Source organism: Lynx rufus, unplaced genomic scaffold (genome assembly GCF_022079265.1).
Source record: "Lynx rufus isolate CCGP_SWC_20201006 ecotype Redwood Valley unplaced genomic scaffold, mLynRuf1.p SCAF_44, whole genome shotgun sequence".
Classification (NCBI taxonomy): domain Eukaryota; kingdom Metazoa; phylum Chordata; class Mammalia; order Carnivora; family Felidae; genus Lynx; species Lynx rufus.
In genome coordinates, this window is record NW_025814861.1 from 1,299,361 (window position 1) to 1,325,063 (window position 25,703).

Below are 25,703 nucleotides of genomic sequence, written 5' to 3' on the forward strand. Positions count from 1 at the left end.
TGGAAGGTTGAGGAAACGTCTTTCTCTCTGTGGATCTCATTTTCCTCATTTTGGAATGAGAGGGATGTGAACCTTAACCTTTGGAACTCTTTGAGACTTCGATGACAGCCGTGGACTTTCCTTCTCCCAAAATGAACACTCATGGTTTGGCCAACACTTCAGGACCCCCCTGAAGCCCACGAGACCAAGCGCTGTACCTGTAAGGCCCTTCCCAGCTGACTTCCCCTTTACGTCCCCCCATTTATGTACCTCCACCTTCAACAGGGCCTTTGCACATGCTGCCCCTGCACAAAGTGCTGTTCACCCCTTTGTTTGGTCGATTCCTGCTCACCCTCTGAGTGTCACCCTTCCCTGACCTCTGAGATTAGATTAGGTTGCCCTGCTAGACATGCTTCCCTTACCCTGAACCTCTCAGCACATGTTATCTGACTCTCCCTAAGCTCTGTGTTGGTATTCATTAGGTGAACCCCTGAGGTGCCTCCGACCGCACATTCTGTGATTGACGTGTGACTGTGCGAGCGTGTCAGAAGAAAATACCAATCCGTGCTCTGTGCTTCCTGTGGCACTCTGCACAAGATGTGTTGGTTTTTTTGTTTTTTGTTTGTTTTTTGTTGTTGTTTTTTTTTTCCCTTTGGCTGATTTCCTCTGGGGCTGGGCAGGGAAGTCACTTCAAAGCAGGGCCTAGAGGGCCCAGAAGACTGGCTCCCAGACTTTCTGCCTCAGTGCCCTGCTGAGCCTGACCTCCAGGCTGGTCCTTCCCCTTTGTTTATGTTCTGGGCTGAGCTGCAGCTCCCACTTGGAGCCTTCCCACAGTGCCTGGTGCTTCCTCATATTGTTGTATTTTTCTCCAGGGGGGAAGTGACCAACATCAGACTTTCCTCCGAGCAGACAAAGTCCACGCACAAAGCCTCGCGTCAGCTGCCGGGCACCTGCCTCCGTCTCCTGGCCCCTTGGGGGAGGTGAATGTGCACATTACAGCCGTCACTTGCCTTTCCCCGTGATTTGTCTCTTAATTTCCCTCCAGGAGTGTTCATGCCCTGCAGGAAATCCAGCAGCGCCTTGTGTGGAGGGGAGGGTTCTCTGTAAGATGCTTCAGAACCTCGGCAGCCACAGCATTACCTCCCTGCTTTAGGTCACTTTCCACATTCCAAGGTGTTATTCTGATAGTTCAAACATCATAGGTGAAATTTTATTTGCGCTAAAGAAATGAGTTGTCTACCAGAATGTTGCAGCATGTTTCCTCTGATATGGGGGGAAAACAAAAAACAAAAAACAAAAACCCTTGTGCAGGTAAATAAGTTTTCTTTAATATATCTGAAGCTGGATATTTATAGATTTTAATAAAATAATAAAAACAACTATCCTTTAAGAGTATCTGCTATGTGCCAGGCACTTTTTCAACATCATATTTAACTTTTTCGCTGCCCTCTGAAGTAGGTGGCATAATTGTACACATTTTACATAAGTGAAAAACTCAGGACCAGAGAGGTTAGGTTCTTGTCCCAAAGTTGCCCAGCTGAAAGTGCTCACAGAGATTCAAACCAGGCCCGCTGTCCTCCAGGGCCAGCACCTTCCCACTGCCCTCCTTCCTCCTCCAGTCATGAGGAAATGGGTACTGGGATTTCCTAGGCAAGGATACAGATGGAACTCCGCTCTCTCACCAGGTGGTGGCCCTGATCCCCTCCCCACCCCCCCCCCATCTATAGTGCAGGGGAGGAGCTTGGTGGGCCCTGCCCTTCTGTGAGTGATTTGGGCTGCCGTAGTAATGCCTCAGTACTGAACATGTGGTCACATAGAGTCTGATTATATGGTACATGCGTCCACGGCATCCCTGAAGCATTTGTGTGAAACAAGGAGCCACATCGTATTGGCCGTGCGGTGAACGCTCCATTTCTGGTAGCAATGCGTTGTCCATTCAGCTCATCCGTTAGAGTCCCGTATTGCCTCCCTAACGTGCGGACCAGAGGTGGGTCACTGGCCACATTCATAAGAAAATGCATCCCAAGTTAGAAACAGTTGACTTACAGATGAGCCTTACAAATGAACTAGAAATTTGCTTGAGAGAACAACTTTGAAATGAGGACCCTGTGGTCCAGCTGCTTCTCAAGGAATCATGACCTCCCCTAATGATTCAAATGTCAACTTTCTGGGCATAGGGGAAGATAAAGAGAATGGCCTGTCGTTAGGAATAACCCATTAAAGCTCAGCCTGGAAAATGTTTCTGATGGCGCACCCAAACTTGGTCCATTTCTGACTTTCAGCTTCTTGGTCACCTGATTGCCCACTCCTCCCCCAGGAAAAGGCAGCGTGGAAAGTGTTTGGAAATACAGTTCACTCTGAGGCCGCTACCGTGCCGATGAGTAATAGAGCGTCAAAGGAAGGCCGTGGAAGAGCTTCCTAATATAGACCGACCGGTTACGGGACCCGCCGGTAGGGCGATAACAAGCCTTTCCTTCTGGTTTCCTCCCTGGGAGTGAAGGGAGTTTGAAAGGCGGGAGGCAAAGACCTCTCAGAGCAGAAATCAGGTTTTTCCTGCAAGAGTGTGCCGGGGCTCGCCGCTGGGTGATTGGGATGTCTGAGAGATGAAGCCCCTTTCAGCCGGTGCCTTGGTCCTCAGTCGCTGCTCAGCGAAGACACCTGGGCTTGGGAGAACGCTCTGAGCCCCTGGCTTTAGAATGGGCAATGCTGCTGAAAAACAGAAGCCCCGGAAACGAAGCCGTCTGTGCCCCTGGAAACAAGGTAAGGAGGCCCCGGGCCTCGTCTCCAGGAGGAAGGAGGCAGCCTTCATTGGGATGTTTTGGCTCAGAACCAGAGCTGAAACTGCTTGGGAAACACTGTCCACACTAAAAAGCACTCAGTGCGGCATAAAATTAACCGTCCTAAGGAATAAAACAATTCGTATGTCAACATGACGTCACAACTCGGCCGAGAACGTAGCTCACCTTGAGGTTTGTGTTCCATGCAGCAGGTGTGCTGATTGAAAATTTTAAGCTTTAAGAAATATGCTGGATAAAAATGTTGATATCCGGGAGTTTGAATCTTTTGGAACGGTTTGGTGAGAGAATGTTAACAGCTTTTGAATATATAACATTTTTCTCCCATAGACTCCAAAGTACTTTCCATGAGAAACCTCATGCTTACCCGTCCCAGACACCCGTGATGCAGGCCCACGTCTGCTCACTCCTGCTCTGTGCCTTTCAAGGGCCCTGTGTCAGTGTCCACTTTAAGGAGGAGGAGGTCCGTGGGCCACAGGCACTGCCACAGAGCACTTGGGCCTGGGGGCCCTTGGAACCGTGGCCCCGGGCACCTTGGTCCTCCAGCTCATCTGACTGCTGTTTTCACTGTGATCAACCCCTCAGACCAGCCACTGGCCCCCAGGACTAAGGGTCATGGCTCTTTTACCTCCACTCCGCAAAAAATGGAGGTAACATTTGACCAGCAGCAAGACTGTGTGATTGCAGCTGTATCCGTGGGTATGTGTTTATGCAGAAAATACAACCTGGGAGAAAATACACGGAAAGGTTGACAGTAGTTGTCTTTCGTGGTCAGGTTATGGGTTATTTATTTTTCTTTTTAAAAGGGAAAAGTAGGTAGGCTGCTAACGTAATGTCAAGTTCCAGCCTCTCTGGCTTTATATCACTCATTCTGTGTCCAGCATGTTACTGTGAAAGGAGTCCTCCCTAGTGGCCTTTGATGGGTTCTGGGTCTGAGCAAAACGGTGATAAAAGACATTTGGGGGACAGCTCAGGAAACTTGAATATGAGCTGGGCAGTAGATGGTATCTGGGGACTGTTGCTAGCTTCATTATGTGTAATAGTGGTAAGGAGTCATGTAGGAGAAAGTCCTTTTTGGGGGATAGTCATACTGAAGTACTTAGGGGCAGGGTTCTGTGGCCTATAATTTTGCTCCAAAATGGCACAGGTGAATGAGTGCATGTGTACATACCTGGAAGCAGAGTAGGACAAGTGTAAGAAGTGTTAGAATCCAAGTAATGGACGGGTGAGGTTTGCTATCCTCTTGTTAATGGATTTTTACTCATTGTGGGGGAACCATTGAAAAAACGGTTGCTGGTTACACCGTAGTGCGGTACCCTTCCGAAGCACGAATCTTAGCAGTCGTGGGTATGCACTGAGGTGGGTCGGGATCCCCCGCTCTTGCTCAGGGCCACGTATCAGGGCTGGTATCTCTGGCTGCCAACAGGAAAATCGTCATAAAAATCCGTTAACTCAGAGGCACAGCTTTTATAACGGGAATTTAACGTATTTGTTTTCAGATAGTCTCTGGTTTTCCTTAGAAAGATGTAGAAGAGTTAAGACTTCTTAAAATTTCCACTGGAAGCAGCTGGGTTCCCCGCCTGTGTTGCATTTTGCAGTTTGTGTGTTTGTGTCCGGTAGTTTCCATGAGAGGGGTGTGGGGGCGCGGTGCTGGCGGGCACTGCGGGGCCCGCGGCCGGCTGGGCGGAGAGGAACAGTCGCTCCCTGCCCCGGTTTCTGTCTGCCTGGACCCTGCTGGCCAGGAGCACGTCTTTGCCAGTGTCGGGTGCGTTTGTCTGTGCAGCTTAGACCAGGGAGAGCAGTGCCTCTCCCTGATCCAGAGTCCGGCCGCGCCTGCCAAGGACCCACAGGAACAAGGGTGGGGGGCAGTCCTTCACCGTTGCTCGTCTTTGTCTTTAAAGGTTGTTGATGTTTTGGAAACGGGATTTTCGAACCGGATCGAGTGAGTCCCAGGCACCACTGTGACCCTGATCTGCATGCATTTTCCGCGGTCCACACTCACCGTGGCTGTGAAGTCTCGGTGGATGACCGGGGACTCCAGGCTCCACGGCAGAGCAGGATGGTCTCCATGTCTGCTTTGGGGGCAAGGGAACGGGAAACGCGTGTTTGTGTGCGTTTGGTACAAACAGCCTAGGCTGCCCCTGACTTCTCCAGCCCGTCTGTGGCCCAGCCGTGGCAGGGGCTCCGGGAATACAGACTTTAACCAGAGCCAGACATGTGTGATTAGGAAGGTCGAGCTCAGAGTACATTCTGAAAGCAAATTTAAAGGGCATCACTATCTGCCCTTTAGATCATTTACATTTCTGTTTCCAGGTTGTACGCCTGGAAAGTTGAAAAATCGAGTGACAGGATATTAGTGCAAGAAACACAAATCTTACCCCCTCTGCCAGCTGTCCCCCTAAAGAGCATTTTACACCTGGCAGAGAGACGTCTAAGGATTTTAAACAGTGTGCAGCGCACAGCCTTTGAGGGGACCAGCATTATACCCTGTCTTATTCTTGTCTTTCTAATGGCTCTCAGAACCCCAAACATAAGGATCAAACAGTACTGCTTGCTTTTTTTGCAGTGCTGGGTGCTTGCAGTGGTTGATAAATGTGGGTTATTTGCAGTCCCATAGTGAGTTCTAACAGGCCCCCATACACACACGCGCATGCACACACACACACACACACACACACACACACACACACGCGATGGGAGGTAGGATAAGGCAGTGGCTTCCGGTGTGATCCTAAGAGTTCCAGCCAGCGAGAGCTGCACCCCACGCTTGCCATCTGACCTTGAACAAGGGGATTTTGTAATCCCACGTGGCCTCATTCCCTCACTGCCCTTCCCTCCCACGGTTTCTCCAAATGACGGTGCCTTCCTGTGTTATTTCCTTACAGCCCTCACCGCAGGTATTTTTTTTATTGATCTGTTTTATACACTGATTGTAAACCCCCTGAAGGCTGTCTGTTGGGACCCTTGTTCTGTCTCCCACACTGGTGAGGGGGTGTCACTTGATGCCTTCCATGAGTGCATTTGGTGACAAAACTCCCGCTCCCTGGCTGCCTGCGTTACCATGGATATAAAGGAGGTATGAAAGGCGGAGCCTGGGCCCTGGTACAGAGTAGGTGCTCAGTAAACGGTAGCCACCGATGCTGGCCTGTGTGCTGGTTACGGGGACCTGGAGGTGTTCATTCTTTGCCTTCCTGGTAAAGTGGAGACATTGGGGGTGAAAATAGGTACATCTTCCTCTATCCCACGGTGATTCTGAATTTACAGAGTAAATCTATTGAGGATTGTTCACAGTGCAAAAGATTGCTTCACCAAAAGCACTCAAATCATAGTGAATATTTAGTTGCTGATTCATTGACCGAAACAGCTGGTGAAACCTTCCATCTAGAGCTAAATTGAACTTTTAAAACGCGCCTATAATCCTGCCCTGTCAGAAGACTCGTTCATTCATTCATTCATTCTTCCTTTTTAAGAATTAATTTGAAGAGTTGCTTGCAATGGTCGTCTTGGCTTTGGGGAGTATAACGAATTTCCTTGGGAATTAAACATTGCAGCAGTCATTGCAAATGGAATTGTTATCTCCTTCAGAAATCCCAGCAGCTCAGGGCCGTACCAGCCTGGTAAATGGAAAATGTTTGATGATTTGCATGTTTGTACTCAGCTGGGTGTGAGTGAATGAAATTAACACCCTCAGTGGAAGCCCTGACTATATATAAAAAGTGTCTTTCCGGGGGGGGGGGGGGGGACCCGGAGGGGGGGGTGCTTGCGGTGCTGGGAAGGAGATTGGCTGGCTGAGGTGGGGGTGGAGGTAGGGAATCCGGGACTTGTCGCTGATTCCACATGCTCCCTGGTCCCTGGGCTGTAGGGGCAACTGGTTGGATTCCAGTCAGCAATGGTGTTTAGACTTGCCACTCCAAGCTAGGTAGTGAAGAAGCGTCTCAGGCCCCGGACACCTTTGTGCCAGGCAGTTATACTGATGGCTTTTCTGGCCAGAGCAGAAGCCGGCCCACCTCCCACCATCCATTTTCTGGCCTTTCTTCCATTGCTTTGGGACCACAGTGGTGCCTGTGTCAGCCTCTTGGGCAAGCACTGGGTGCTACGTTCAGGCCACCAGGCTCAGTGCCTTCTAGCTGAGGGAGGCCAGCCACGTGACCTCACACTTCCAAGCCCGATCCTGGTCTCTACGTGAGATTAATAATAACACCTACTCGAGGGACCGTTGAGAGAAGTAGATGAGGTAATTCACATAAGGGGGTTACAGCCCTTAGCAGGCAGTGAGCACGTAATGAATGATAGTCCTTCTTCTTATCATACATCCACGGATATGGATCATGGGCCTGGCTCTGTGCAGCCCCAGCTAGCAGTGTGTTTGCCAATTCTGCCTGTTTCCTTCTCTCAGTGTGAGAGATCACAGGTCAGGTGATCGCAGAGGTGCTGGTGAGGTGGGTGAGTCAGCGACCGCCCGCACTGGCCCTTGCCGTCCCTATCTGCAGGCTCTCTGGGTGTTCAGTGTCCGGAGAAGGCTTCCGTTGTGCTCGGCACAGGGGGCTTTTGTGGCGTTGCATTTCTCTGAAAATGGTTATTGCGGGACCCAACGCAAGTGAACCATTCCTTGTTAACTAGAATATGAAAGTAATCAGCACAGTCTGTCTTCCTGTTCTGAGTGCTGTCACGTTGCGGTGTTTTTCCATAACTGCATCATGGCTAGGAGTGTGGACTATGGAGCCTAGATGCCGGGGCCGAACCCTTGCTCCTCATCGTGCTGCCTGGCTTATTGTGATCTTAGTGAACTTCGAGACCTCAGTGTTCTCATCTGTAAATCATACCTGTAAAGTGCTTACAACAGCTCCTGGCACATAGTGTTTATCGTTGGTGGTATTTTTAGGTTGCAGACAGAGGAATTACATTTTACTTTAATGGAAAAGGTGTTACGTTATTAAAGAAAAGATTGGGAAAAATGGACCAAATGCAAAGAAGAAAGTGCATGTTGAGCGTCTAAAGGGCCTGAAAGAGAGCAGAAGTATTAGCTCCGACTGGTAATCTTTTCCAGAGCGGCTGCCCGTGCATGCATAGTTTTCATAGAGTTGTAACCATGTGCAAATCGTTTTTTTATTTCATGCCTCTGTGTGGTCTTCGTAACTACTGTAATGACTGTACCATTCCATTGTGTTAATATTCCATAACGTATTAAATCATTTACCTGCTGCTGAATATTGCAGTTATTTCCCCTTTTTGCTGTTATAAGCAAGGCAGCAATAAGTAGCTTCATTCATATGTATTTGTGATTCTTTTGGATGATTTTATTTCCTTAAGGTGAGGTCCCAGTGTAAACTTCCCAAGCCAAGCTTGTAGGAGATTAGCTTTAAGGCTCTAAGGGACATATCTGTCAACATTGTCACGAGCGATGCACCAGTTTATCCATTAGCCACAAGCCCATCAGCACTGAGTATTATCATTTTGGAATTGTTTCTTTTGTAAAACTTAGATTGTATTTACTCAGGCAGAGTGATGAGTTACCTAATGGCATGGGGTTCAGAGAAGGGCATGGGAGTTCAAAACCCATTATCAGTTTAAGAATCTGTTTTTAAGATTCTGTGTTCTCATTGTCCTTTGCATGGAACTTGACTCGATCTCATTCAGGTGCTAAGTTTCATGGAAGGGAGGCGTGAGATTTTGTGTTAAGGATAGCCGTTTACCATCACGGCTTTTTGTCTTTTGCCTCCCAGGGAGGAGTGAGTATTAAATAATTCGGTTTCCTCATGTGAAAGGGAAAGAGTGAGCCCACAAGTGTTGTTAACACGGTTAGTGTAATGATCACCGTTAGGCCGCGTGACGAATGACCCAGCCCCTCCTCCTCTCCGCTTCTGTAGGGCTCTCTCCGAACCTCCGAGAACCATTTTCCCCAACTGCTTGCCTGTGATGGGCTGCCAGCTGAGTTGTTACTCGGACGGGTATGTTGCTGTCAAACTGTACTGCCACGGAGGTTTGAGTCAACAGGTGCAGGCCTCGGGTGTTAGGGTAAATATAGTGGACGAAGGTGATGCCTGTTCATTGGCGAGGCTCTAAGCCACGGCTGGACGTGACCATAAAGAGGCTTCAGGATGGGAGAAAAGAAATTTACGAAGCAGAGGTTATTTACCATGCTAATGGAGTCACAGATGTCTTCAGCTAGAAGAGAATGATAAAAAAAAAAAATATTCCTAAATGATCCCCTAATTTAACTAATGAAGACATTGAGGCTTACAGAAGTGAAGTGACTTGTCGGAAGTCCTGCAGCTAGTCTGTGGCTTAGGGTCTCCTGTGCTAGGGTAGTAATATACCAGTGGTGTAGTAATGTACGTAATAAAGATATAAAACAATGCAACGTATTGTGTATATTATGATTACATATTTTGAATTTATGTTATATATTTACAAGCTGTAGCATATGTTGTGTCCAGTACGTTGTTGTGTCCAGTACTTGTATATGTGATACATTATAAATCGCATCTATCATATATACAGTATACGATATAACGCAGTAACATATGTAACGATATAATAGTAACGGGTTGGGATATAACGTTACAGTGATGCTGATGGCTTCCTTTATGCCAGGTGTGGTACTAGAAGATCTGCATACATAGTGGGCTCTTCCATAAGTCAGTTTTTTGTGAAGTGAAAGATCAGATGTAGGAAATGGAAACGTAAGTGTGAAGGAATTTTTCTCGTGAGAAGTGTGGGGTGTTGTTTTGGGTGGGGTAAGAAAAGGGAAGGAAACTTCGCTTTGTCATCAGATATTTCCAAATTTAGAACAATATCTATCCCTAGCCGTTGGCTTTACGGTATGCTTTACCCTGGGAACAGGCACACAATACGCTTCCGTGTTTGACCACGTCTTTCCCAGCTGTGGGGAGGGTGTCACCATTGCTTTAGATAATAACAATGGCCAGTGGCCACTTTAAATCTAATTACACTTTGGCAATTGCTTATAGGGCACTTGATTTCAGAAGTCACTTCATGCTGAAATACCAGATGGCTGTTTCTGGAGACTCTGTGGACCACAGCCGAGGAGGCTCATCTAGGTCACGGATGGGTCAGTTTCTTAAAGGGCCAGATAGCGACTCTTGTAGACCTTGCAGGGCCAAGAGGCATGTAGGTGCTTACATAACCAGCTAAAATGAAACTGTTTCAAAGTGTGAAAACCAAATTCTTTGCTTGCAGGCTATAAATAAGCAACCTGCACCAACAATCAGGAGGCTGGCGGGATGGGGGCTACAGGCAGAAGTTTGCCAACCCCTGGTCTGTGGGGTCTTTTTCGGTTTGGGTGCTCTCTTCTGTCGTCATTATGCCTCTGGTGCTCTGAAACAGGTCGTTCGCCAGTTACAAAAAAAAAAAAAAAATTCAAATTTTCAGGTCAGAAGAAGACTGAAATATCATCTTCTAGCTGCTTCACCTTTATAATCGGAATTACTTAGCTGAGCCTTCTGGTTTCTAGTCCACCACACACACATTCAGGGCTTTATTGATAAAAATAGTCCTTCCCGTCACTACAGGAATGAGAAGATAGATGATGGAGGTTTGAAGAACCTGGCACTGTTGAATACAAAAGCCTTAAATAGCCTTCCTTGACTGTTAAATGGGACAGTGTACTAAAAAAAGCCTCCATTTTCTATAGTCATTCATTCATTGATTGATGGATGTTTATTCACTCAACAAATATCTATTGAGTGGGACCTGTGTCGGGCACTGTTTTGGACACAGGGGGAGGCCCAATGAAAAAATAGGACCTCACTGCCCTCTGGATTTTATAGTGTATATATAAATAAGTGAAATCCATTGTATAGAGAAGGCAGGGAGGGGGATAGGAAGTCCAAGGCTGGGGGTGGTCGTCAGTGAGGAGGACTGTGAGCGAGGGGCACTCGGCAGCAAGGTGTGGAAGTTGCCGCTGAGCGGGAGCACTCCAGCAGGAGTCACTGGTGCAGAGGGCCTGAGAGGGAGGGAGCACAGGCCTGATGAGGAAGACCATGGGGCAGGCGTGGCTGGAGTAGACCGTGGACTCTAGAGAGTGATGAGACGTGCGGCCAGGGAGTAGCACATTATGTAGGGCCGTGGAGGTGATTCTACGGAGCCTGAAGGGAGAGCGCATGGGATTCGCTGACCGTCTGAGCATCTGTCCCTTGTAAACGGAGGAGGGCCAGCAGAGCAGATCGGGGGTAGGGGTGGAGACTGGGAGCTGTGTTTCGTGCAGTTGGAGAGGAGTTTGAGTTGAGTTCGAGATGGCTTTTAGAGATCTCGAGGGAGATGGCCCTTCAGCAGTCGGCTGTAAGATCTGGAGTTCAGGAAAGCCGAGGCCTCGAGTCTTTGACATAAAGACGGTGTTTGAAGCTGTGAGACTAGATGAGATTACCACGGAAGTGAGTGGGGGGGGGGGGGAGCCTGCAGTGCTCCAGCACTCGGAGGGCGAGGAGAAGAGAGAGACCCGCTAGTAAGGTAGGAGGAAGTGTGATAGGAAGGAGGGAGCACGGGGCGTGGGTCATGCTGCTTGGGGTGAAATCAGTCAGGTCACACGGGGACTGGGACTTGCCTGCGCTGGTCCCTGGGAACCTTGACACGAGGTTTCGGTGCCTTGTTGGGTGTGAAGGGGGCTTAGAAGAGAACGGGCAGAGAGGACTGAGACACTGAGCATGGTTGATTCTCTGAGGGGTTTTGCTTCAGGCGGTAGTTGATGAACGCGGGGGGGCCAAGGGAAAGCTTTGTTTAAAAAGGGAAGAAGAAGGGCGCGATTGGATGCTGGTGGGCAAGACCGGTGGGCAAGGAAGGTCTGACTGACGGGGAGAGTCGCCGCACAGGGGAGAAGCCTGCTGCTTACCGAGCTCTGTTCTCGCACGTGGTCGGCCCCGACTCGCCGCCCCGCACTTGGTGACTCTGGAAACGACAGCTGGCTATCTGTCTAGTTCGTGGTCCTGCAGGTGGCACTGTGCGCTGGGGTCCCTCGTGTGTCTGGCCAGCTGCCGGGAGGGCTCGTGTCTGGGGCTCTGGCGGGCGGGGCGGCTCACCTGGCATCTGGCAGGTTTCCTAGGAGCGAGGCGTGCAGGGGCTGAGGCCCAGGTTGGAACTGGCACGGCGCCACCACCAGCTCTTGTCGCTGGTGGAGGCAAGTCCGAAGGCCAGTCGGGATTCACAGAGAAGGGAGAGGGGCCCCGCCTCTCGATGGGAGGTGCCTAAAGCCACCTTGCCGGGAGGTGTGGACAGCAGGTGGGGCACACTCGGGCCCCCGTGAGCCAAGCATGACTTCTGTGTGGTGGGTGGGATCATCTTCATTTCACAGATGGGGAGACGGCTCCGGTGAGGGTCCCGTGACTTGTTCAAGACCACACCGCCGCCGAGTGGCAGGGTTGGGGCCCAGACCGTCGTCTGTGGTCGCTGTGATGGCAGAGCCCCTTCTCTGTCCAGCCTTGCTGATGGCGTTGCTGTCCGAGAGCTGACTGCAGGGTCAAGTCCTCTTTTTCGTGTTAGGCAAGGGAATGATGTTTCTGTCAATGAACATTATCTCCTATAAGAACGGACCGAGGGCGGTGATTGTCTTACGCGGTATACGTGTTTACCGTGTGGAGATTAGACAGCTGTACTTATTAGACTCCCGTTGAGGACACGGCGGTGTGTGTAATTAGGTCTTCTGTTGACAGAAACTCACGTCTCCACTCCCAGCTGGACCCTCAGTGCCTCTGACAGTCTTTCCTCTTCTCCCGGGTCAGCTGACTCTCCTGTTCTTGTAGCAGCCTGTCCACACGGTCATCACCGTCTGCGAGGCTTCCTTCAAACCCCCTTTGCCTCCAGGCCTCCTGACACGATGTCTGCCTTTATCCCTGCCTGTTTCTGTCCTTGACACCGGGACTCCTGCCTCTAGTCCAGGGTTAACCCCCTCTGCTCAGGTCTCCTCCTCCCTCCAGAACATGTCATAATCAACATCTGTCTCCTCAACCAGCTGGATTTCAGGCTCTCCAAGAGCAGACTGCAAACAGTGGAAAAAACAGCATCAGCGTCAGGAAACTTTGGCCCTGCCGCTGGCTTTATCGCCTTGGGCAAGTCATCTTCCCTCAGGTTCATGAATCTGAGGTGAGCAGACCACTCAGGGAGAACAGTGTCTGCTCATGTCCCCGTCGGAAACCGTTGGCCTAGAGTGCCGTTCTGTGCGCAGCGGGCTCCCCGTGTGTGTCTGACGGCCGTGCAGCAAGCCAGAGTCCCCCCAGTCCAGTGTCAGAGCAGCCGCCCCCCACTCAGTGCACGGGGAAGGCAGCTGGAGAGATGGCTGGTCTGGGTGCTGGTTGCACCGTCTCGGAAGAGATGATACCTGCTTTGAAAGCAAACCACAGTGAAGATAATTTTTGAAAGCTCTCTTTGGGTCGAGAGAGCAGATAATGAGTAATTAGATGAAATCGAGCATTTCAAGTCTCTCTAACCTTGCCTATGGGGAGCCCGGGAGCTTTGCCCTTCTTTAAAGTCCCTGGTGAGGATCCGATCGAGCTGGGTAGGAAGCAGGGCGTCTGTCTGTCTGTCTGCTGTGCTCGCCGCAAGCTCACGACGACGCAGAGGCATGGGACTCCAGACGCACAGTCGCACGGTCGGTCTTTACTCTTAGACCCCTTGCAGTAAGAGTAAATAGTCCTGCAACTTATTTATCATGTAACCTTGGGGAAATTACTTAATTTCTGTCAGCTTCTATTTGCTTGTCTGTAAAAGGAAGGCAACTAGTAACACGCAGCTGACAGAGCATGAGGAGGAGTGAATGAGGGAGTGTTTGGCCTAGAGCTGGCCCTCAGCACATCTCCGGTGTGGCTGCAGTTACTATATAAAAGTCATGTCTTGCTTATGTTGTAAGTCATTTGTTGAAGATTTCTCATACTTTCACGATTACTCTCTACTTCGAAGATGCATCCTTGTATTTTTTTAGTCATTCGTTCCCTGAGTTTGTATTTATCAAGCTCCTACTTATGGGCCAGGTACCGTTGATTATTTTCTTCCTGCTCAGGTTCATTTCTTAGTGGTTGACATTATAATACCCAGAGCTGCGGTTTGCTGGGCACCTACGTCAGTAGAATCGTTTACCTGCGGGTTAGTTTCGGAAATCAGGGCGTAAAGGGAACGTGGCATATAGTCAGGATTACTCCTGAACCCCCTTAAATCTGTAATAACATCAGGGGCCATCAAACTCTTTCTACAGAGAGCCGTATACTAAACACTGGCTTTGCAGGCCACATGTACTTCATCTTCTTTCGTACAACCCTCAGCTCTGAGCCTTTCAGAAGCAGGCCGTGGTCTACACGAACAGCCCCTGGTGTTCTGTTGGCCATCTTGGAGGCTGGCTGTTCTCGCAGCCTCCAAGATGGCCCCGTGTTCCCTGCCCCTTGGTGTCCACAAGCCCAGACGTAGTACCCTCCCGCGTTGTCCCGGGCTGGTCGTGTGACTGCTGCAGGGGTGCCTGGAGGTGGGTTCTGACTGTGGCGGGGGGAGGGGGAGGGTTCTGCCTCCTTGCCACCGGGGATCCTCTGCTCTGGGGAGGGAGGAGAGGTCCGTGGGGCGAGGCCCCGAGGCCCCCTGCTAACAGCACGGGGGTGGGGGGCCGGGGAGCTTGGACACCGCTCCTCCGGCCCTGGCCAAGTCCTGAGCTGCAGCTTTGTCAGAGACCCTGAGCCGGGACCCCTGGCTCATTTAAATCATCCTGTCTGTGGGTGATTATGAAATCCTCGGCAGTGAAAAGGGAACAGGGAGGAAGCCTAAGGAATGCCTGCTTGCCTGCCGAGTCCGGTCAATTCCTCCTTAGTACGTAGCATCCGCACCAGTTAACTGTGTCACCGCGTCTGTTCATGGGTGGATGGTTACCTGCGAGTAACCCAGCTCTCCTGGGTGGGTGAGACACGGACGTACTCCTCTTCATCGCCACAGCTCCCGCCAAGGTCCGTACTGAGGGCTCAACGTCTGCTCTGATCTGACCGGCTCCCAAGCCCTTCTAGGCTGTCACTGGTACGTGCCACGGCACTCCGCTCGGCACAGCAGTGCCCTTGCCCCCCGTGGAGAACTTGTGCCTCCCCCACTCGGTTGCTCTAGATGGCCTTGCTCTTTTTCAGGTTTGCCCACAGGACCTTCTGTACTTAATGGCTCTTCCCTGGGCAGCTGGCCATTGACCTGTGTCGTGTGTGGCCTGCCTTGGAAAGATGAGCTGGGCCGCTTGGTTCTGGCTCAGGAATTTGACCCAGGAGTTAGGCCGTCTGATCACTGGTGGGCATTTGCGCTAAAGAGTCTTACGGAATTGGAGGCAGGCGAGCGTGACGTGCTCCCCAAGCATGAGTGGTGGTGGCCGAGAGGAGGCGCAGTCACGCGTGTATTTAATGGATATTGATTTGAGCACCTGCTGTGTGCTGGGCATTGTTGTAGTCACTTGGGTTACAGACCTCCATCCTCGTGGAACGTAGGTTTCCAGTGGGGGCGAGTGGACAGCGGCTAACAAACACCATCCACCAGTGGGCTACAAAGACTGTGAGGAGATCAGTGCCATGGGAAGCGGAACGAGGGGCATCAGGGGTCCCAGGCCTGGGGGGTTAGACTGCGGAGTTTACTAGGGCACACAGGGTGGCCTCACGGGGACAGGGAGATGCGTCTCACGGAGGAGGACAGGGCGCGGGCCTAGCAGACGTCTGAGGGACTAGCCTTGCAGGCAGGGAGACCGGGTAGGCGTGTTCCGGGAACAGCGAGGACGCTGGCATGACTGGAATGGAGACGGCGACGTCTTGTTAGGCTCCGAGGACCATCGCCAGGGCTTTGACTTTTGTCCTGAGAGAAGTGTGGAGCCGCTGCAGAGTCGAGAGCAGAGCAGTGAGATCGTCTGAGCTAGGTGTTCGTACGATCACTGTGTCGTGTATGTAGGGGGAATGAAGGGGAGCTAGAGCAGAGGCAGGGGTCCCTGCGAGCGGCTGGTGCAGTGACCCAGGGTGGTGCCCTGCAGGTGCTGGCAAGTGCTTGGGTCTGGACATACCTGGCAGACTAGAGCCGAAGGATTTTCTGGCTGCTTGGCTGAGGGTTGTAGGGGAAAGAGAGGAGTCAAGGATGACCCCAAGGCTTTGGGCCTAGGCAGCTAACTATGAGGACGGAGTTCAAATGCCATCCGTTCAGATGGCGGAGGCTGTGAAGGAAGATTGGAGCTCAGTCGGAAGTGCGTTTTAGACATCCCAGTGGAAGTAGCGAGGGGACACCTGGACTGTAAGTCTGGCAAGGAGGAAGCTCTGGACTGGAGGTATAAATTGAGGAGTCTTGGTGTAGGGAATGTGTTTAAAGCTGTAGGAGCAAGCGGGCTCCCTACGGGAGTGAGCCTCAGTGGAGAACGACGGCAGGTGCAGGGGGACAGAAAGCAGCGCGAGATGGGGAGGGCAGGTTCTCAGGGCTGCCTTCTTTACCCTTGTCTGCCCTTCCCGACGGCGGGGTGTTCAGCTTTTCTACGGTTCCCAGGGTCTCCTTGCATTCCGATTTACCATAAGCCTTTCTTTTCACTTGAACGCGTTCATTGGGTTTCTGTTCCTTGCTAAAGAACCGTGGCCAAAATGGCATCATTCCCATTTACAGGAGGGAGATGGGTTTAGGGGTTAACCTTACTCAAGGTTATGCCAAGTGGCCTCACTGGAACTGGCATCCACCCCCCTCTGGCTCCAAAGCTTGTGCAAAGTGCATCCGTATCCCATTGCCCCTCAGCGGTCTCAGGGGCCTCAGTGCAGTGAAAGGAATTGGAGCATGGAGTGGGTAGTCAGTTTGTTCGTTAATTTCTTTTTTTTTTCATTTTCTGTCGGTAAATATCTCAGCGCCTGCTCTGTGTCAGATGCTTTCAGGCACAGATCTTTCTGAACCTGAGTTCCTCGCCTGAACCACAGAACACACAGTTATTTGAGTGATGATTTTCTCAGATAATCCAGGGATGGTCCAGAGCTGGTGTCATTCTAGATGCAGAGAGAATTTATTACATCCAGTAGATGCCGTAGGGTCTTAGGCTTCATTCTTTCCCGTTTTTCTGTTTAGCTGAGGAAGGTGGAAACCCAGATAGCCCCCAGGTAGGTTCATAATTGTGGACTGATAACTCCTGATAGCCACTACGGAAGGATCAGAGTGAGATCTGAAGGGCTAAGTCAGAGTTATCTATTATCTAGATGGAGTGAGGTGGACCTTTGTGTGTGTGTGTGTGTGTGTGTGTGTGTGTGTGTGTGTGTGTGTGTGTGTAGTTGGAGGGGAGCATTGTCTACATGAGGAAGCAACGTGTAAAGGTCCTGAAACAAAGGGGTGGGGCGGAGAGAGGAGCCCTCAGTGGAAGAGGAGATGGAGCCTTCAGTTTAAGAGCATCAGCAAGCTGAAAAGTCATCAGGTGTTTTAGGTGGTGTATGTGTGTTTGTGAAAGATTGAGGATGGAGATCAGATTGGTGCCGCGAGGGCCGCAAGAGGGGACTTGGCAGCTGACTGAGCCATCCCAGCAGATGATGCAGTACGGACGGGGTGGCAGAAGTGGGGAGATTCGCTGGCCTTTGGAGGCTGAAGGGGCAGGACTTGCTAACAGTGGGATCTGGAGAATAACGGACAGGAAGTGGGGCAGGGACGGCAGTGAGATTCCTGGTGTGTTAATGGGCGCTCACCATTCACTGAGATAAGAGGTGTGGGAGGAAACCCATTTATTTGGCTTAAATATAAACAGTGAATTATGGTCCTCTTAGGGCTTTTTCTATTTTTGTTAACCATGGGAGCAAAACTATTAGTTATAGGTGTTTGCAGGTTGAAGTTCTTTTTTTTTTTTTTTTTTAAATTTTTTTTTTTCAACGTTTATTTATTTTTGGGACAGAGAGAGACAGAGCATGAATGGGGGAGGGGCAGAGAGAGAGGGAGACACAGAATCGGAAACAGGCTCCAGGCTCTGAGCCATCAGCCCAGAGCCTGACGCGGGGCTCGAACTCACGGACCGCGAGATCGTGACCTGGCTGAAGTCGGACGCTTAACCGACTGCGCCACCCAGGCGCCCCGTCTTTTTTTTTTTTTTTTAATGTTTATTTATTTTTGAGAGAGAAATGCACAGAGGGTGAGGAGGGGAGGGGCAGAGAGAGAGGGAGACACAGAATCGGAAGCAGACTCCAGGCTCCGAGCCATCAGCACAGAGCCCGACGCGGGGCTCGAACTCACGAACCACGAGATCATGACCTGAGCCGAAGTCGGACGCTTCCCTGACTGAGCCACCCAGGCGCCCCAGTTCTTGAAGTTCCTGTGGAATTTGGGAGGCTGTTAAAGGGACAGTGCTCCAAGCCCACCTTGAGAGACCCTCCCTTTGCCTGGCAAGACATCTTTTCTACGCAGCTCTGCTCAGGGAGATAACTGTGCACGTCCTGACCTTCACGAGGGGCAAGAGACCTGGCTGTGGCTCATTTTTATTTCTTTTCATGGGCAGTTGGGCTCCTAATGAGAACGTTTTCCATTAGGAGGTCCCAGGAAGCCTCTGTTCACGAGTGACTCACATGATTTATCGGAACAGCTGTGTCAACTGTGCTCACGTGGGTAGCCAACACTTGCCACAAGCAGCCATCAGGGTGTTGCTGTCCGGTGATGGAGACCTGTGATGGTGGCGTACCAAGGTTGACAAGTTGGTTTTCTATTCATATGAAAACTAACTTCTTTTAAGGCATGTGGGTGGAGACCCCTTAGATGGATGGCATGAAGGGAGGGAAGGCAGGGTCCCCCCCGCGTGGCATTAAGTATTTGCCAACTACGTTTGAACTTGGCATCCTCAGCTCCGTCCCAGGATCTGGGCGCACTCAGTTCTAACAAGGACTACCGGGAGCTGGTTGTACAAATGGGCTGATGTCCTTCCATGTATCTTCTCTGCTTCTTCCAGTTAAGAAAAATCGGGGTCCCTGGGTGGCTCAGTCAGTTAAGCATCCGACTTCGGCTGAGGTCATGATCTCACAGTTCGTGGGTTCGAGCCCCACGTTGGGCTCTGTGCTGACAGCTTGGAGCCTGGAGCCTGCTTCAGATTCTGGGTCTCCCTGTCTGTCTGCCCCTCCCCCCTTCTCTCTGTCTCTCTGTCTCTCTCTATTAAAAAAAAATAAACCACAACAACAACAAAAAGCTGAGGTCCAGGGTGCCTTGGTGGCTTAGTTGGTTGGGCATCCAGTTCGGCTCAGGTCATGATCTAGCAGTTCGTGGGTTCAAGCCCCACGTTGAACTCTGTGCTGCTGGAGCAGAGCCTGCTTGGGATTCTCTCTCTCCCTCTCTCTCTGTCTCTCCCCTGCTTGTGCTCTCTCTCTCCATCTCCCTCAAGATAAATAAACTGGAGGGAGAGAGGGAGAGAGAGAAGGAAAGAAGGAAAGAAGGAAGGAAAAGGCTGAGGACCACCTTACACTTTTTCCTTGGGACATTTTTAAAAATGAAACCTAAGGGAAACATACTCAAGCGAGAATGAGCATTTGGGGAGGGGTGAAGAGAATTCCCTGTGTAAGTTACTTGATTGGCCACTACAAGATTATTGATTATTTGAATCCATCACTTGGTTTTGTCTTCTCAAAGTTTCCAGTTTTGTTGTAAAGCCAGTGGCCAGCAGTTTGATTTAACATGTTAAACAAAGTCCAGATGTGTAAATGAGGATGTAACTGGCTTTATTGAACATTCATGAATTGGGCATCGCCCCATCTAGCAAGCAGGAAGGAGCCTGGAGGGCCTGTATAAAATGGGAGGCTTTGATCGGCAGAAGTAGGGCGGGACAGGGCAGCTCCTATCAAAAGAAAAGAAAGGATTGTTTCTGGCTAGGTCACCTTCCTTTGGCTGGAGGGTGGGGAATCTGTCACGCAGATCACCTTTCCAGTGTGATCAGGAAATTCCAGATTGATCGACTAATGGTCACATTCCTGATGTTAAATCCTGATTTGCCATGGTTTTGAACCTTTTGAACAGTTGAAATGCTCAGCTTATCTTGTATCTTCCTTTTCACCAGAACCCCACTTGTAGTTTAACTAATTATATTCTGCCTGTGCAATTACATTTAAGTGCCAAGAATGAAGAGTACCTGGGGGCTGAGAAAAGCGTGTGATGGGACCTAATCTTTTACTTCATTCAGCAGATACTAACGGGGACTTTCTGTGTACCCAGCACAATGCTGGGCAATGGGGACGTAGCAATGAGCAAAATAGACCAGGCCGGGCCTCTCACTGCCTAGTGGGAAAGAGGCGGTAAACTTAACCTGCAGGACACTGACGTGCTCGCGGGGTCTCTGACCTAGTTACCAACCCTAGATACCAACTCTAGCTACCAGGTCAAGGAAGGTCTCCCGGAGAAAGGTATTCAAGCAGAAGGAGCCGAGGGTATTCTAGGTGGTCTGGATGGGACTTCACGTGGATTCCAGCATAACGTTGACAGTTCTTTGTGTCGCTGCCCCGTTGTATCGTGCGTGGGGTTGCATTTTATCCAGACAGAAGGACTGGGTTTGAAGAAGGCCTTGTACACAAGGCCACAATTGTGTATGGTCAGAATTACCCTTGAAAATAAATCCAGTGTTAGTTATCCTTTCAGCATTGAAAGGGAATGCTGTCTCTTTAGAGCAGGGGCCAGTACTCCCTCCTTCTCCCCCAGGGCCAAATCCACGTGGCTCCCTGTTTTCACAAATAAAGGTCCATCTGAGCACAGCCCGTTTATTGACCAATCATATGTGCTGCTTTCTCACTAAAGTGACAGAGTTGAGTAGTTTAACAAAGACTGTATGCCCCACAGAGCTGAAGCTATTTACTCTCTCTTGCCCTTTAAAGAAAATGTTTGCTGACTCCTCCTTTGAGCGAATGTAGGGCTTAGTTTTATATTTAAGCACCATGTTCTAAAAAGAAAATTGTTATCTTTAACACCAGAATCCTATTAGTGAGGTGAGATGTTCACACCACAGAAGGCAGGAAAGATCTGAGGACTCAGTCATGGCCCCTCTCTTGTGTCGCTCTCACTTGGGTTCCTATGCTTAATAACGGAAGAGAGAGTGATTTGCCTAAAATATTTACCCTGCTCCCTCTCCCTTCCTTCCTCCCCTTTCTGCCTCTCTGTTTTTTCAAGTGCACATAATTGGGTTGATCTGAGGTTAATGGAGTCCATCATACACTCGTGTACTTCAGACGTGGCGGCTGGCAAAGAAAAGCGCGGGGAGACTTAATATGCAGGTGGTGTGGTTCTACCCAGAAGCTAAAATGACGTCATAGTGATTTCGGTGGAGAAACGTGGTGAGAACTGCCCTGCAGCTGTCCACACTGTTCCCGTCGTACCTGGTGATGCGGGCTCCAGAGTCCACTGTCTCTGGGCTCGACCAGTATTGTTCATCTGTTTGGAGGTTGTAGTTTCATTTGCATCGAATTATAAATTTGATTTGATTTGATTTGATGGTTGTAAAGAAACAGCAAGTCACGTGGCGGGTAGAGTTCACGACAGCCCTCAGCGTCACTTCTCCTCGTGTTCACACCTTTGTCGAATCCTTGAGTGTGGACCGGCCTGTGAATGGGCCCAAGGCGATGGGCTGTCCCTCCCCTGCTAATGTGCTAGCACATTCTGGAGACATTGTCGCTTGCATTAGAGAAGTAAGAGGCTCCATGTGGCAGGGAGCTGAGGGCAGCCTTCAGCCTACAACCAGCAAGAAGCCAGAGCCCTTAGCCTTAAAGCTGCAAGGAAATTAATTCTGCCAGGTACTTGAGGGAACTTGGACACAGACCCTTCCCTGGTTAAGCCTCCAGACGAGACCTCAGCCCTGCCAGCACCTTGACCGCAGCCTTGCGGAGAACCCATCTAAATGCCCATGATCAGACCCTGACCCGCAGAAAGTGTGACGTATGGGGCACACCTGCGTGTGTCTTAGTCGGTTGAGCATCCGACTCTTGATTTTGGCTCAGGTCATGATCCCAGGGTCGTGGGATCAGCCCCACATCGGGCTTCTCACGGAGCATGGAGCCTGCTTAAGATTCTCTCTCTCCCCCACACCCCGCCCCTCTTCCCCGCTCATGTACTCTTTCTAAAAAAAATACAAAGAGTGACATGATAAATGTGCATGTTTTTTGTTACACAACAATAGAAAACTAATACAAACGACAAAAAGTTTACCCCGGTTTTTATTGGTTCATATTAACATTATAAAAATGCAAGCTAATTCTGGGAATCTGTAATAGGTTCTCCCCCCGCCCCCCTCGAAAGTTGTCCTGGGGCGCCTGAGTGGCGCAGTCGGTTAAGCGTCCGACTTCAGCCAGGTCACGATCTCGCGGTCCGGGAGTTCGAGCCCCGCGTCGGGCTCTGGGCTGATGGCTCAGAGCCTGGAGCCTGTTTCCGATTCTGTGTCTCCCTCTCTCTCTGCCCCTCCCCCGTTCATGCTCTGTCTCTCTCTGTCCCAAAAATAAATTAAAAAAAACGTTGAAAAAAAAAATTTAAAAAAAAAAAAAAAAAAGAAAAGAAAAGAAAGTTGTCCTTAGGGCACCTGGGTGGCTCCATAGGTTAAGTGCCTGACTTTGGCTCAGGCCATGATCTCACAGTTCATAGCTTCTAGCCCCGCATTGGGCTCTGTGCTGACAGTGTGGAGCCTGCTTGGGATTCTGTGTGTGTGTGTGTCTCTCTCTCTGCCCCTACCCCACTTGTGCTCGGTCTCTCTCTCTCTCTCTCTCTTTCTCTCAAAACAAAAATTAAAACATCTTAAAAAGTCCCCAAATTTTGGGTCACTTGACAAAATTGGAATATGAATGGTGGCTTAGATAAAAAGTATTGTCTCAATGTTAAATTTCCTGATGGTGATGACTGTGCTGTAGTGATATAAAAGAATATCCATATTCATAGGAAGCACTCACTGAAAAACTCCAGGGGACACACCATGGTATGTGTGAAACTCACTCTCAAGTGGCTCAGAAAACAGCGTATATGTATTGAAAGTATGTATGCGTGTGTGCGTGTGTGTGTTTCAACCCCTGCTTTTTAAGAGTTCAGAGAACATCTGGAAGGTCTTTCCTCTTAGGGCAGGGCATTTTACCATTTGCCTTTCCTCTCTGTATACCTCCTGAAGCAAGACGGGCTGCTGAAAATGTCACGACGTAGGACCCCGTCTGATGTGGTTACTTGTGTAAGAAAGCTTCATTCTCAGGCCTTTGCTCCTTTACGACTCACAACAGCCCTTCGTGGCGGGTGCTGTTGCGTGTCTCGCTTTTGCTGAGGAGGCCGTGAAAGTCCCGTCGCAGGTTTCGGAGCCAGTTAGTGGGGAGCCGGGCCCGACTGCAGGTGGGACCCGGAGGCCTGTGCCTGAAGGCTGCCACAGAACGTCACCCCAGGGGCGCTCTTCCCACTGTTCCCCTTCCAGAAACCGGCCCCCCCAGGAAAGCGGCCGAACTACGAACACGACGCTGGGCCTGCACCGGTCTGCCTTCCGTGGGGGGCATCAGGTCACGGCCCCGGGGAGCCTGTAGGCCTTCGGTCCTTGTCGCGTCCTGCCGGTGAGTCCACAGGTGGCCCCTGCGGTCGTTTCTGTGGTCCCGACGAGGTGTTGCCAGGAGGTGCCCTGCGGGCGGCCGCAGAGGGGGGCCCGGTGGTGGTTCACCCGAGCGCGTGGAGGACGGGGCCTGTTCTTGTGCGCGTCCTCCCGGAAGTCGGCCTCAGCTGCCGCGGGGGTGGCACCTGGGGACGTTTACCACCTCTCCTGCATACGGCTGGCTGCCCGCGCGCCCCCTTCTGTGAGCGTCCAGGGCCCATTTTGGCCTCTTCCTGGAGTGTCAGTGGGGGGGCCCTTCTTCCAGCACTCGGGCCGTCGGACAGCGGCGCTCTCGTTCACCCGGTTCTGCCTGTGACGCGTCTGCGAGCTGAGGAATTCCTGACTCTAGATTGGCCGTGAGCCTGCTGGTCCGTTTTGTCCAGCCCTTCTAGACCCTCTCTAGACTGCCCTTCTAGACCTTCTCCGGTTTTCCTCCTAAAAAGCTGGCGAGGTGGGACCACCGCACCTGCAGCCTCCCTGTGTAATCTTGGCTGCCTGACTGAATGTTGAGTTCTTCGAAGACAGATTCCCTGGAGAGGACGAGGGCTCCTGGCTCTCCTCCCCCGGACCCCCCACCTGGCCCCAGCGTGCGCCTCCAGGGAAGCTGTTGGATCCCTCGGGCTTTCTCCTGCGCCCTGAGGCAGGAGTGTTCTCCATCCCTGTGGGGTGCAGAGCCTCAGGCCGAAGTCATCCGCTCTGACCACACTGAGCGTTAGCCTCAGATCTCAGTGTTGATGTGACCAACATCTCACTTTTGCCAAGAATAGGTGGGGAAAACCCCTGTTTCCATTAGTTCTTTAAGGGTTATTTCTGTGTTAACCTGGAGCCCCGGAAAACAACAGACGGGACTGTATTAATAATTGGGATTCCCTAAGAAATGTATCCACAAATACAAAGTTCTTGGGCTATTGAATTTTTTAATGGAGAGCAAATATTAAGTGGCTATTTGAAGAACATTTTAGATCATGTAAAGTTTTGTGTTGTTTTTTTTTTTTTTTTTGAGAGAGGGCATGCAAGTGATCACACGTGAGCAGGAGGAACGGTGGGGGGGGGGGAAGCAGGGAGAGAGAGGGAGAAAGAGAATCTCAAGCAGGCTCTGTGCTGTCAGCTCAGAGCCCAACTCGGGGCTCAATCTCACAACCCTCGAAATCCTGACATGAGCCGAAATCGAGAGTTGGACGCTTAACCAGCTGAGTCACTGAGGTACCCCAAACATTGTGGATCGGTGTAAAACCAAGATTGAAGACGCAGTTCACAGTGTTACTTTACATCCCCCTAAAATTTCTTCTGGAATGTCACACCAGGAAAAGTTTTCCCTCTTCTGTTGAGTTCATATATTTTCTTTGGATGCTCAAAATTAACCCATTTGTTTACCTTTTTACCTTCACTGCTAGGAAACTTAGAGCCACACTGCCAAGGCTCAGTCACGGTAACTCTTGTGTTCTAATCTTCTGGGTCTGTTCTCTTTTAAACTCTCTTATTTGTTTTGTGTTTTAGTACTGCCTAAATAAATACCTTCAGCCAGGGGGAGAATTGCTTTGTAACTTTGCACACAGTTTGTAACTTTGTAACAGTTCTGTGGTTTGCTTTGACCCTGCTTCTGGGTAGAAGAAGCAGCTGTGTGTTATGTTAATTATTAGGCGTATGTTTTAACTAATGTAGAAAAGAGTTTGTTGACCTGTGCGCAGGGTGAGGGCTCCGATGTCAGCTTCTACCCAGAAGTCAAACCCCATGATATAATTTTGATTGAGGAGAATTTTGTTCTGCCCGAGACTGAACTTGGGGGTCTGGTACAGACCAAAGACGTCTGCAGTGAGTGTTAATGACTGACTGTAGGAGCTGGGCCACTTGTCTGCCTTCTGGCCGTGTTTCCTTTGCCCTCCTTGGTCACAGGACGGAGGGGAGAGGAGGAAAACTCTTGGCAGATGCTTTTATTTTAGCAGGACCCCTAGGCGAGTGGGAGGAAGCTAATTTTAGTTCCATTTTTAAAGTTAAGGTAGTCTAGCTGCGTCTTTCCTCTTAGGGTAGAGTGTTTTAGCTTTTGTTTTTGCTTTTGCATTTCCTGTGTATACCTCCCGAAGCAAAATGGACTGCTAAAAATGTCACTTAGTGTTTTATTTTGTGCCTAGAATAACATTCAAGACTTGCGAGCCCCGTGAGTCACTGAAACAGTTTTAGGAGAAAAGAAGTGTTGTCTGTGCTATTCTGTATTTATTTCCCTCTAGAGATTTTCCGGTTGATTTTGTGTACTTATTTTAATTGGACATACCTAATCTATTTCTTTCATCAGTAGCAATATAATAACATTTTATTGGCTGGCGCTTTGCATGCCTCCTTGTGGACTGAATACCTTGTTTATAAAGGCACAGTACATCTTGTAGGAAGACCGTGGATAGAGAGGAAAGTGGCTG

General features: G+C 50.3%; 1 protein-coding gene across 4 annotated transcripts in view; it reads left to right on the plus strand.

Annotated features, from left to right (window-relative positions):
- Positions 1-25,703, plus strand: part of RAPGEF1 (Rap guanine nucleotide exchange factor 1) — a 133,213-nt gene that overhangs the window by 19,224 nt on the left and 88,286 nt on the right. The window lies entirely within an intron of this gene.